This window comes from Pseudophryne corroboree, chromosome 4, assembly GCF_028390025.1.
Source record: "Pseudophryne corroboree isolate aPseCor3 chromosome 4, aPseCor3.hap2, whole genome shotgun sequence".
Lineage (NCBI taxonomy): Eukaryota > Metazoa > Chordata > Amphibia > Anura > Myobatrachidae > Pseudophryne > Pseudophryne corroboree.
In genome coordinates, this window is record NC_086447.1 from 864,932,836 (window position 1) to 864,942,684 (window position 9,849).

A 9,849-nucleotide genomic window follows, 5' to 3' on the forward strand; every position below is an offset into this window, starting at 1 on the left:
AGGGCTTTTATATGATAAAGCCGCCAATTCTGACACACGCCTGGCTGAAGCCAGGGCTAACAGCATCGTCACCTTCCATGTGAGATATTTTAAGTCCACAGTGGTGAGTGGTTCAAACCAATGTGACTTTAGGAAACTCAACACAACATTGAGATCCCAAGGTGCCACTGGGGGCACAAAAGGAGGCTGTATATGCAGTACCCCTTTTACAAATGTCTGAACTTCAGGTACTGAAGCCAGTTCTTTTTGGAAGAAAATCGACAGGGCCGAAATTTGAACCTTAATGGACCCTAATTTTAGGCCCATAGACAGTCCTGTTTGCAGGAAATGGAGGAAACGACCCAGTTGAAATTCCTCTGTAGGGGCCTTCCTGGCCTCACACCACGCAACATATTTTCGCCAAATGCGGTGATAATGTTTTGCGGTTACATCCTTCCTGGCCTTGACCAGGGTAGGGATGACTTCATCTGGAATGCCTTTTTCCTTCAGGATCCGGCGTTCAACCGCCATGCCGTCAAACGCAGCCGCGGTAAGTCTTGGAACAGACAAGGCCCCTGCTGGAGCAGGTCCTTTCTTAGAGGTAGAGGCCATGGTTCGTCCGTGAGCATCTCCTGAAGTTCCGGATACCAAGTCCTTCTCGGCCAATCCGGAACCACGAGTATAGTTCTTACTCCTCTCCTTCTTATGATTCTCAGTACTTTTGGTATGAGAGGCAGAGGAGGGAACACATACACTGACTGGTACACCCACGGTGTTACCAGAGCGTCCACCGCTATTGCCTGAGGGTCCCTTGACCTGGCGCAATATCTGTCTAGTTTTTTGTTTAGACGGGACGCCATCATGTCCACCTTTGGTTTTTCCCAACGGTTCACAATCATGTGGAAGACTTCTGGATGAAGTCCCCACTCCCCCGGGTCCAGCGAAGAATCCTTGCAGCTTCTGCCATTGCCCTCCTGCTTCTCGTGCCGCCCTGTCTGTTTACGTGGGCGACTGACGTGATGTTGTCCGATTGGATCAATACCGCCTGACCCTGAAGCAGGGGTTTCGCTTGACTTAGGGCATTGTAAATGGCCCGTAGTTCCAGAATGTTTATATGAAGAGATGTTTCCATGCTTGACCACAAGCCCTGGAAGCTTCTTCCCTGTGTGACTGCTCCCCAGCCTCTCAGGCTTGCATCCGTGGTCACCAGGATCCAATCCTGAATGCCGAATCTGCGGCCCTCTAGAAGATGAGCACTCTGCAACCACCACAGGAGGGACACCCTTGTCCTTGGTGACAGGGTTATCCGCTGATGCATCTGAAGATGCGATCCGGACCATTTGTCCAGTAGATCCCACTGAAACGTTCTTGCATGGAATCTTCAGAATGGAATTGCTTCGTAAGAAGCCACCATTTTTCCCAGGACCCTCGTGCACTGATGCACTGACACCTGGCCTGGTTTTAGGAGGTTCCTGACTAGCTCGGATAACTCCTTGGCCTTCTCCTCCGGGAGAAACACCTTCTTCTGGACTGTGTCCAGAATCATTCCTAGGAACAGAAGACGTGTCGTTGGAATCAGCTGCGATTTTGGAATATTTAGGATCCACCCGTGCTGACGTAACACTACCTGAGATAGTGCTACTCCGACTTCTAACTGTTCCCTGGACCTTGCCCTTATCAGGAGATCGTCCAAGTAAGGGATAATTAAGATGCCTTTTCTTCGAAGAAGAATCATCATTTCGGCCATTACCTTGGTAAAGACCCGAGGTGCCGTGGACAACCCAAACGGCAGCGTCTGAAACTGATAATGACAGTCTTGTACTACAAACCTGAGATACCCTTGGTGAGAAGGGTAGATTGGGACGTGGAGATAAGCATCTTTGATGTCCAGAGACACCATATAGTCCCCTTCTTCCAGGTTCGCTATCACCGCTCTGAGTGACTCCATCTTGAATTTGAACCTTTTTATGTAAGTGTTCAAGGATTTCAGATTTAAAATTGGTCTCACCGAGCCGTCCGGCTTCGGTACCACAAACAGCGTGGAATAATACCCCTTTCCCTGTTGTAGGAGGGGTACCTTGATTATCACCTGCTGGGAATACAGCTTGTGAATGGCTTCCAGAACTGCCTCCCTGTCGGAGGGAGACTTTGGCAGAGCAGACTTCAGGAACCGGCGAGGGGGAAACGCCTCGAATTCCAGTTTGTACCCCTGCGATACTACCTGTAGAATCCAGGGATCCACTTGCGAGTGAGCCCACTGCGCGTTGAAATTCTTGAGACGGGCCCCCACCAAGTCTGAGTCTGCTTGTAAAGCCCCAGCGTCATGCTGAAGACTTGGCAGAAGCAGGGGAAGGCTTCTGCTCCTGGGAAGCGGCTGCATGGTGCAGTCTTTTTCCCCTTCCTCTGCCCCGGGGCAGAAAAGAGTGGCCTTTTGCTCGCTTGTATTTATGGGAACGAAAGGACTGAGTTTGAAAAGACGGTGTCTTTTTCTGCTGATGTGAAGTGACCTGGGGTAAGAAGGTGGACTTTCCAGCCGTTGCCGTGGCCACCAGGTCCGAAAGACCTGCCCCAAATAACTCCTCCCCTTTATACGGCAATACTTCCATATGTCGTTTGGAATCCGCATCCCCTGACCACTGACGCGTCCATAACGTTCTTCTGGCAGAGATGGACATAGCACTTACTCTTGATGCCAGGGTGCAAATATCCCTCTGTGCATCACGCATATATAGTAATGCATCCTTCAAATGCTCTATAGTTAACAATATATTGTCCCTATCCAGGGTATCAATATTTTCAGTCAGGGAATCCGACCACGCGACTCCAGCACTGCACATCCAGGCTGAAGCGATTGCTGGTCGCAGTATAACACCAGTATGTGTGTATATACTTTTTAGGATATTTTCCAGTCTTCTATCAGCTGGTTCTTTGAGGGTGGCCGTATCAGGAGACGGTAACGCTACTTGTTTAGATAAACGTGTGAGCGCCTTATCTACCCTAGGGGGTGTTTCCCAACGTGTCCTAACCTCTGATGGGAAAGGATATAGTGCCAATAATTTATTAGAAATTAGCAGTTTTTTGTCGGGAGAAACCCACGCTTTATCACACACCTCATTCAATTCATCTGACTCAGGAAAAACTATTGGTAGTTTTTTCACCCCCCACATAATACCCTTCTTAGTGGTATTTGTAGTGTCAGAAATGTGCAATGCCTCCTTCATTGCCGTGATCATGTAACGTGTGGCCCTACTGGACATTACGTTCGACTCATCACCGTCGACACTAGACTCAGTATCTGTGTCTGGGTCTGTGTCGACCCACTGAGGTAACGGCGTTTTAGGGCCCCTGACGGTGTCTGAGACGCCTGGACAGGCACTAATTGATTTGCCGGCTGTCTCATGTCGTCAACAGTTTTTTGCAAAGTGCTGACATTATCACTTAATTGTTTAAATACGATCATCCAGTCAGGTGTCGACTCCCTAGGGGGTGACATCACTAACGCAGGCAATTGCTCCGCCTCCACATCATTTTCCTCCTCATACATGTCGACACACACGTACCGACACACAGCACACACACCGGGAATGCTCTGATAGAGGACAGGACCCCACGAGCCCTTTGGAGAGACAGAGGGAGAGTCTGCGAGCACACACCCAGCGCTATATATATATACAGGGATAACCTTATATAAGTGTTATTCCCTTATAGCTGCTGTTTATATTGTCATTTGCTGCCAATAGTGCCCCCCCCTCTCTTTTTTACCCTGATTCTGAAGCAGGACTGCAGGGGAGAGTCAGGGAGCCGTCCTTCCAGCGGAACTGTGAGGGAAAATGGCGCTTGTGTGCTGAGGAGATAGGCTCCGCCCCTTCACGACGTCCTTATCTCCCGCTCTTTTGTGTAAAAATGGCAGGGGTTAAAATACATCCATATAGCCCAGGAGCTATATGTGATGTATTCTTTTGCCACCTAAGGTATTATCATTTATATTGCGTCTCAGGGCGCTCCCCCCCCAGCGCCCTGCACCCTCAGTGACCGGAGTGTGAAGTGTGCTGAGAGCAATGGCGCACAGCTGCGGTGCTGTGCGCTACCTTAGTCTGAAGACAGGATTGTCTTCTGCCGCCGATTTCACCGGACCTCTTCGTCTCTGTAAGGGGGACGGCGGCGCGGCTCCGGTGACCCATTCAGGCTGTACCTGTGATCGTCCCTCTGGAGCTAATGTCCAGTAGCCTAAGAAGCCCAATCCACTCTGCACGCAGGTGAGTTCGCTTCTTCTCCCCTTAGTCCCACGATGCAGTGAGCCTGTTGCCAGCAGGACTCACTGAAAATAAAAAACCTAAATTAAACTTTTATTCTAAGCAGCTCAGGAGAGCCACCTAGCCTGCACCCTTCTCGTTCGGGCACAAAAATCTAACTGAGGCTTGGAGGAGGGTCATAGGGGGAGGAGCCAGTGCACACCACCTGATCCTAAAGCTTTTATTCTTGTGCCCTGTCTCCTGCGGAGCCGCTATTCCCCATGGTCCTTACGGAGTCCCAGCATCCACTAGGACGTCAGAGAAATAGAATTATCGGTAAGTAAATTCTTATTTTTTGCTGCTTTTAGTACTAATTTTCACCTGTCATTGCAGGACACACCCCTGAGCAGTGGCGTAACTACTGCCCCCGCAGCCCTCGCGGTGGCTTGGAGGCGCAGGGCTGCGGGGGGCGCCTCCACTGATTTAGAGCAGATAGACATGCGGACAAGCCGTCCGCATGTCAGTCTGCTGTCTCCATCCTTTCCTAGCCGCTGCTGTGAAGGAGGGACACGGAGGCCACAGCGCGCGCCTCTTCTGTGTCCCTCCTGCGTCTCCGGCGGGTCTATTAAATGAAGTGCCCGTTCGTGAGCTCTGATTGGCTCACGAACCGGCACTTCATTCAACAGACACGCCGGAGACGCAGGAGAGACACAGAAGAGGCGCGTGCTGTGCTCTCCGTGTCCCTCCTTCACAAATCAGCGGGGGGAGGGGGGAAGCTGTAACTGGCACTGGGGAGGGGGAACTTATTTGGCACTTGGGGGGCATATGTGGCACTGAGGTGGCATATGTGACACTGAGGGGTATATGTGTACCTGGCCCTTGGGGGGGGGGCATATTTGGCATTGGGGGCATGTGTGTACCTGGCACTTGGGGCGTATGTGGCACTGGGAACACAGCCCTAGCAACAAGCATTACCCCCTAGCAACGAGCATGACACCCAGTGCATGAAACCCCTGGCAACGAGCATGGAACCAAGAGCATGAAACCCCTGGCAACGAGCATGACCCCCAGTGCATGAAACCCCTGGCAACGAGCATGACACCCTGAGCATGAAAACCCATGGCACCGTGCATGGAACCAAGAGCATGAAACCCCTGGCAACGACCAGGTAATTTAAAAGTAATTAGAAGCCTTACTGTAGGACTTAATGTGTAATGGGCATTGCGGTGTGTGTCATAATGTGTCACAAGCATTACGGTGTGTGTCATACTATATCACGGGCATTGTTGTATGTGGTATAATGTCTCAGGGGCATTGCAGTGTGGCATAATGTATAACGGGCATTGCAGTGTGTGGCATAGGGTATAACGGGCATTGCGGTATGTGTCACAGGCATTACGGTGTGTGGTATTCTATATCACGGGCATTGTGGTATGTGGTATAATGTCTCAGGGGCATTGCAGTGTGGCATAATGTATAACGGGCATTGCGGTGTGTGGCATAGGGTATAACGGGCATTGCGGTATATGTCACAGGCATTACGGTGTGTGGTATACTATATCACGGGCATTGTGGTATGTGGTATAATGTCTCAGGGTCATTGCAGTGTGTGGCATAATGTATCACGGACATTGCGGTGTGTGTCATAATGTGTCAGGCATTACGGTGTGTGGTATACTATATCACGGGCATTGTGGTATGTGGTATAATGTCTCAGGGTCATTGCGGTGTGTGTCATAATGTGTCACAGACATTGTATGTGCTATAATGTATCAGGGGCATTGCAGTGTGTAGCATAATGTATAACGGGCATTGCGATTCCTGTCATAATGTGTCACAGGCATTACTGTGTGTGGCATAATGTGTCACAGGCATTACGGTGTGTGGCATAATGTGTCACAGACATTACGGTGTGTGGCATAATGTGTCGGGGGCATTACAGTGTGTGCATATTGTGTCATGTGCATTATTGTGTGTGGCATAATGTCTAAGGGCCATTGCAGTATGTGGCATAATGTATACTGGGCATTACTATAAGGAGGAAAAATGACAAATAATGTAAGGGGCATGAATCAGGATTATTTTTCTTTCCTGTAGTGGCTAACGTCTGGGCGTGCAGGTTGCAAAACTGGGGTATAAGGTAGTATTTTCCTGCAATGCCACGCCCCTTTATGTGAAACCACGCCCATATCAACAAAGCCACGCCCCTTTTTGGCTTGGGAAAGGAACATTTCTAGTTACGCCACTGCCCCTGAGTGTCAATAAATACGCTAATAGGTAGTCCTCAACACGCACTTTGGGCGAAGCATGCCACTACCCCCCCCCCCCCCCTTCCCCCCCTCAACGGCACGCCACGCTTTGCGTGGCGTATTCTGCTACCTGAAATCTCACTGAAACTAGTTTTCAAAAGTAGGCAAGTATGCATCAGGTATAACTGTGTATATCAGGTATAACTCAGTGTAGATCAATATATAACACTGTGTATATCAGGTATAACTCTATGTACATCAGCTATAACTAAGTGTACATCAGCTATAACTCTGTGTACATCAGGTGTATTATAAGTATAACTCAGTATATATCTCTCCTACTCAGCGACCATCCTTTACCCGCTTTTTCTCCTACTGGTAAAGGCTCATCTCTATCTATGGCTTCCAGCCCCAAGTAGTACAATGATCACTCCCTCACTACTTACATCTAAGCTGTACTATGGGGGTCATTCCGAGTTGTTCGCTCGCAAGCTGCTTTAGGCAGCTTTGCACACGCTAAGCCGCCGCCTACTGGGAGTGAATCTTAGCTTATCAAAATTGCGAATGAAAGATTCGCAATATTGCGAAAAGACTTCTCTGTGCAGTTTCTGAGTAGCTCGAGACTTACTCGGCATCTGCGATCAGTTCAGTGCTTGTCGTTCCTGGTTTGACGTCACAAACACACCCAGCGTTCGCCCAGACACTCCTCCGTTTCTCCAGTCACTCCCGCGTTTTTCCCAGAAACGGTAGTGTTTTTTTACACACACCCATAAAACGGCCTGTTTCCGCCCAGAAACACCCACTTCCTGTCAATCACATTACGATCACCAGAACGAAGAAAAAACCGTGAGTAAAATTCCTAACTGCATAGCAAATTTACTTGGCGCAGTCGCAGTGCGAACATTGCGCATGCGCACTAAGCGGAAAATCGCTGCGATGCGAAGAAATTTACCGAGCGAACAACTCGGAATGACCCCCAATGTTCTGAGAATTGTGGTGCTCTTTGTTACCTGTACTCTATTTTTGTTATTTATTTACTGTAATGCTAAGTTTTGTCTCCTTGTACTGTCCTTTGTACGGCGCTGCAAAACACTTGTGGCGCCATATAAATAAAATGTAATAATAATAAAATGTAATAATAATAATAATAATAATAATAATAATAATATCAGGTATACCACTGTGTATTATAGGTATATCTCTGTCTATATCAGGTATAACTGATACACAGAGCCGGCCCTAACCAATATGATGCCCTAGGCAAGATTTTGGCTGGTGCCCCCTAGCACCACCGCTGGTTCCACCCCTGACCTTGCACCTCTTTCCCAGCACCATCACCCCTCACCCACAGAAATCCTTATTTTGGTGTTTGTACCCCTATATTTTAAATAGGAACAATTCGCACATTTGGCGCACAGCCCAAAAAGGGGTGTGTTTTTACTGGCAAGGGGCATGGCCACACAATAGTAACCCCAATTCCAATTACGCCACACAGTACTGCAACGTTATTCACATTTGATCATGCGATAGTGTCCATAATTCATATTACATCCCACAGCAGTATCACTTTACCTTATAAACGTTACTCCTCACAGTAGATCCCTTTATTCACATTACATCACACTGAATTGCTCCTTATTCACATTATACCACACCATATTGCTCTTTATTCACATTAGACGACACACAGTAATGCCCTTTCTATACGCAACGCCACATAGTAGAGCACCTTATACACATAATGCCACACATTAGTAATGCATTTATACACATAATTCCACACAGTAATGCTTCTTACACATATGAGACACATTATTAATGTCCTTATAAACATAATGAGCCTTACACATTATGACAACCTTTATTAATGCCCTTTTACGCATAATGTTTCTTACACATATGCCGCACATTATTAATGCCCTTATACACATAATGACACACATAGTGCCCACTACACATTTGCTGCACATTTTTAATGCCCCCATACATATGATACACATACAGTAGTACCCTGTTACACATATGCCGCAAATTATTAATGCCCTTATACACATAATGACAGACATACAGTAGTACCCTGTTACACATATGCCGCACATTATTAATGCCCTTATACACATAATGACACACATAGTGCCCCTTACACATATGTTGCACATTGTTAATGCATTTTTACATGACACATATAATGCTCCTTACACATATTCCGAACACTACTGCACAACCAACCCACTCACATGCACACAGCACTCACACTGCCACTAACACTGTGATCTCTGCCTCTGCTTGGATACAGATGTGTCCTCATAAATCTTGCCTCAATGCTAACGTCGGGCACATTTTTATGAAAATTCATATTATTTGCATTGCTATGTGGCTAGGATGCACAAGCAGCTTCTGCTGATTAAAATGATATGCAGCATGCCTATATACTGTGTGAGACTGTGGCTGTATCTGCATATGAAATGCTACATACAGAATATAGGCATGCCGCATATTATTTTAATCAGCAGAAGCTGCTGATGCCCCTAGGCATGCCAGATGCCCTAGGCAATTGCCTAGTTTGCCTATGCCTATGGCCGGCTCTGCTGATACACACAGTTATACCTGCCCCCCCCCCTCCCCCTCCCACAGCCTAACCCTAACCCTCTCCAGTGGTCCCTAAACCTATCCCCCCTTCCCACAGCCTAACCTTAACCCTCTCTGGGGGTGCCTAACCCTAACCCCTCCCTCCCAGTAGCCTAAGCCTAACTAACCCCCCTCCCCACAGCCTAACCCTGATCCTCCTGCGCTCTGCACTGCTGATTTAAGTAGCTGTGCAGAAACCAGACAGAGGGCGGGATGTATTATCATACATCGCCGCACCTCGCCGGTTACCGCAGCGATGTTGATCGCGTATGTACTAACATATGCGATCAACATCGCGATGCGGTGACGGAGGCCCCCCGCGATACCTGTTAGGTGGTCTGCGGGGGGTCTCCGTCACCTCTATTGGGGGCTAGATGCCGGGAAGGAGCAGCAGGCTGCCCCCGGCGCCTCCTCCTCCCCCCTGCAGCCGGAAGGACGTCCGGCTGCGTTGCTAGGGGGAGGAGGAGATTACCTTCCGGGTCCGGGGCATCATGGAGGAAGGTAAGCTGGGGGGGAGGGGGGTCGGCGTCTGCGGCGGTGTCGACGGTGTCGGCGGGTTGCGGCGGTCGGCGAAAAGAAGCCCATAGGCTTCTATAGGGTATCGCCATCCAGAGATGGCGATACCCTGGACGCCGAAAACGCGGCGGTAGGGTGTTAGTAAATATGAAAATGCGGTAAAACCCCCGTTTTCGGGGGTTTTACCGCATTTTTGCTTTAGTACATCCCGCCCAGAGTGACTAATACAAGTGGCCAATCCTAAC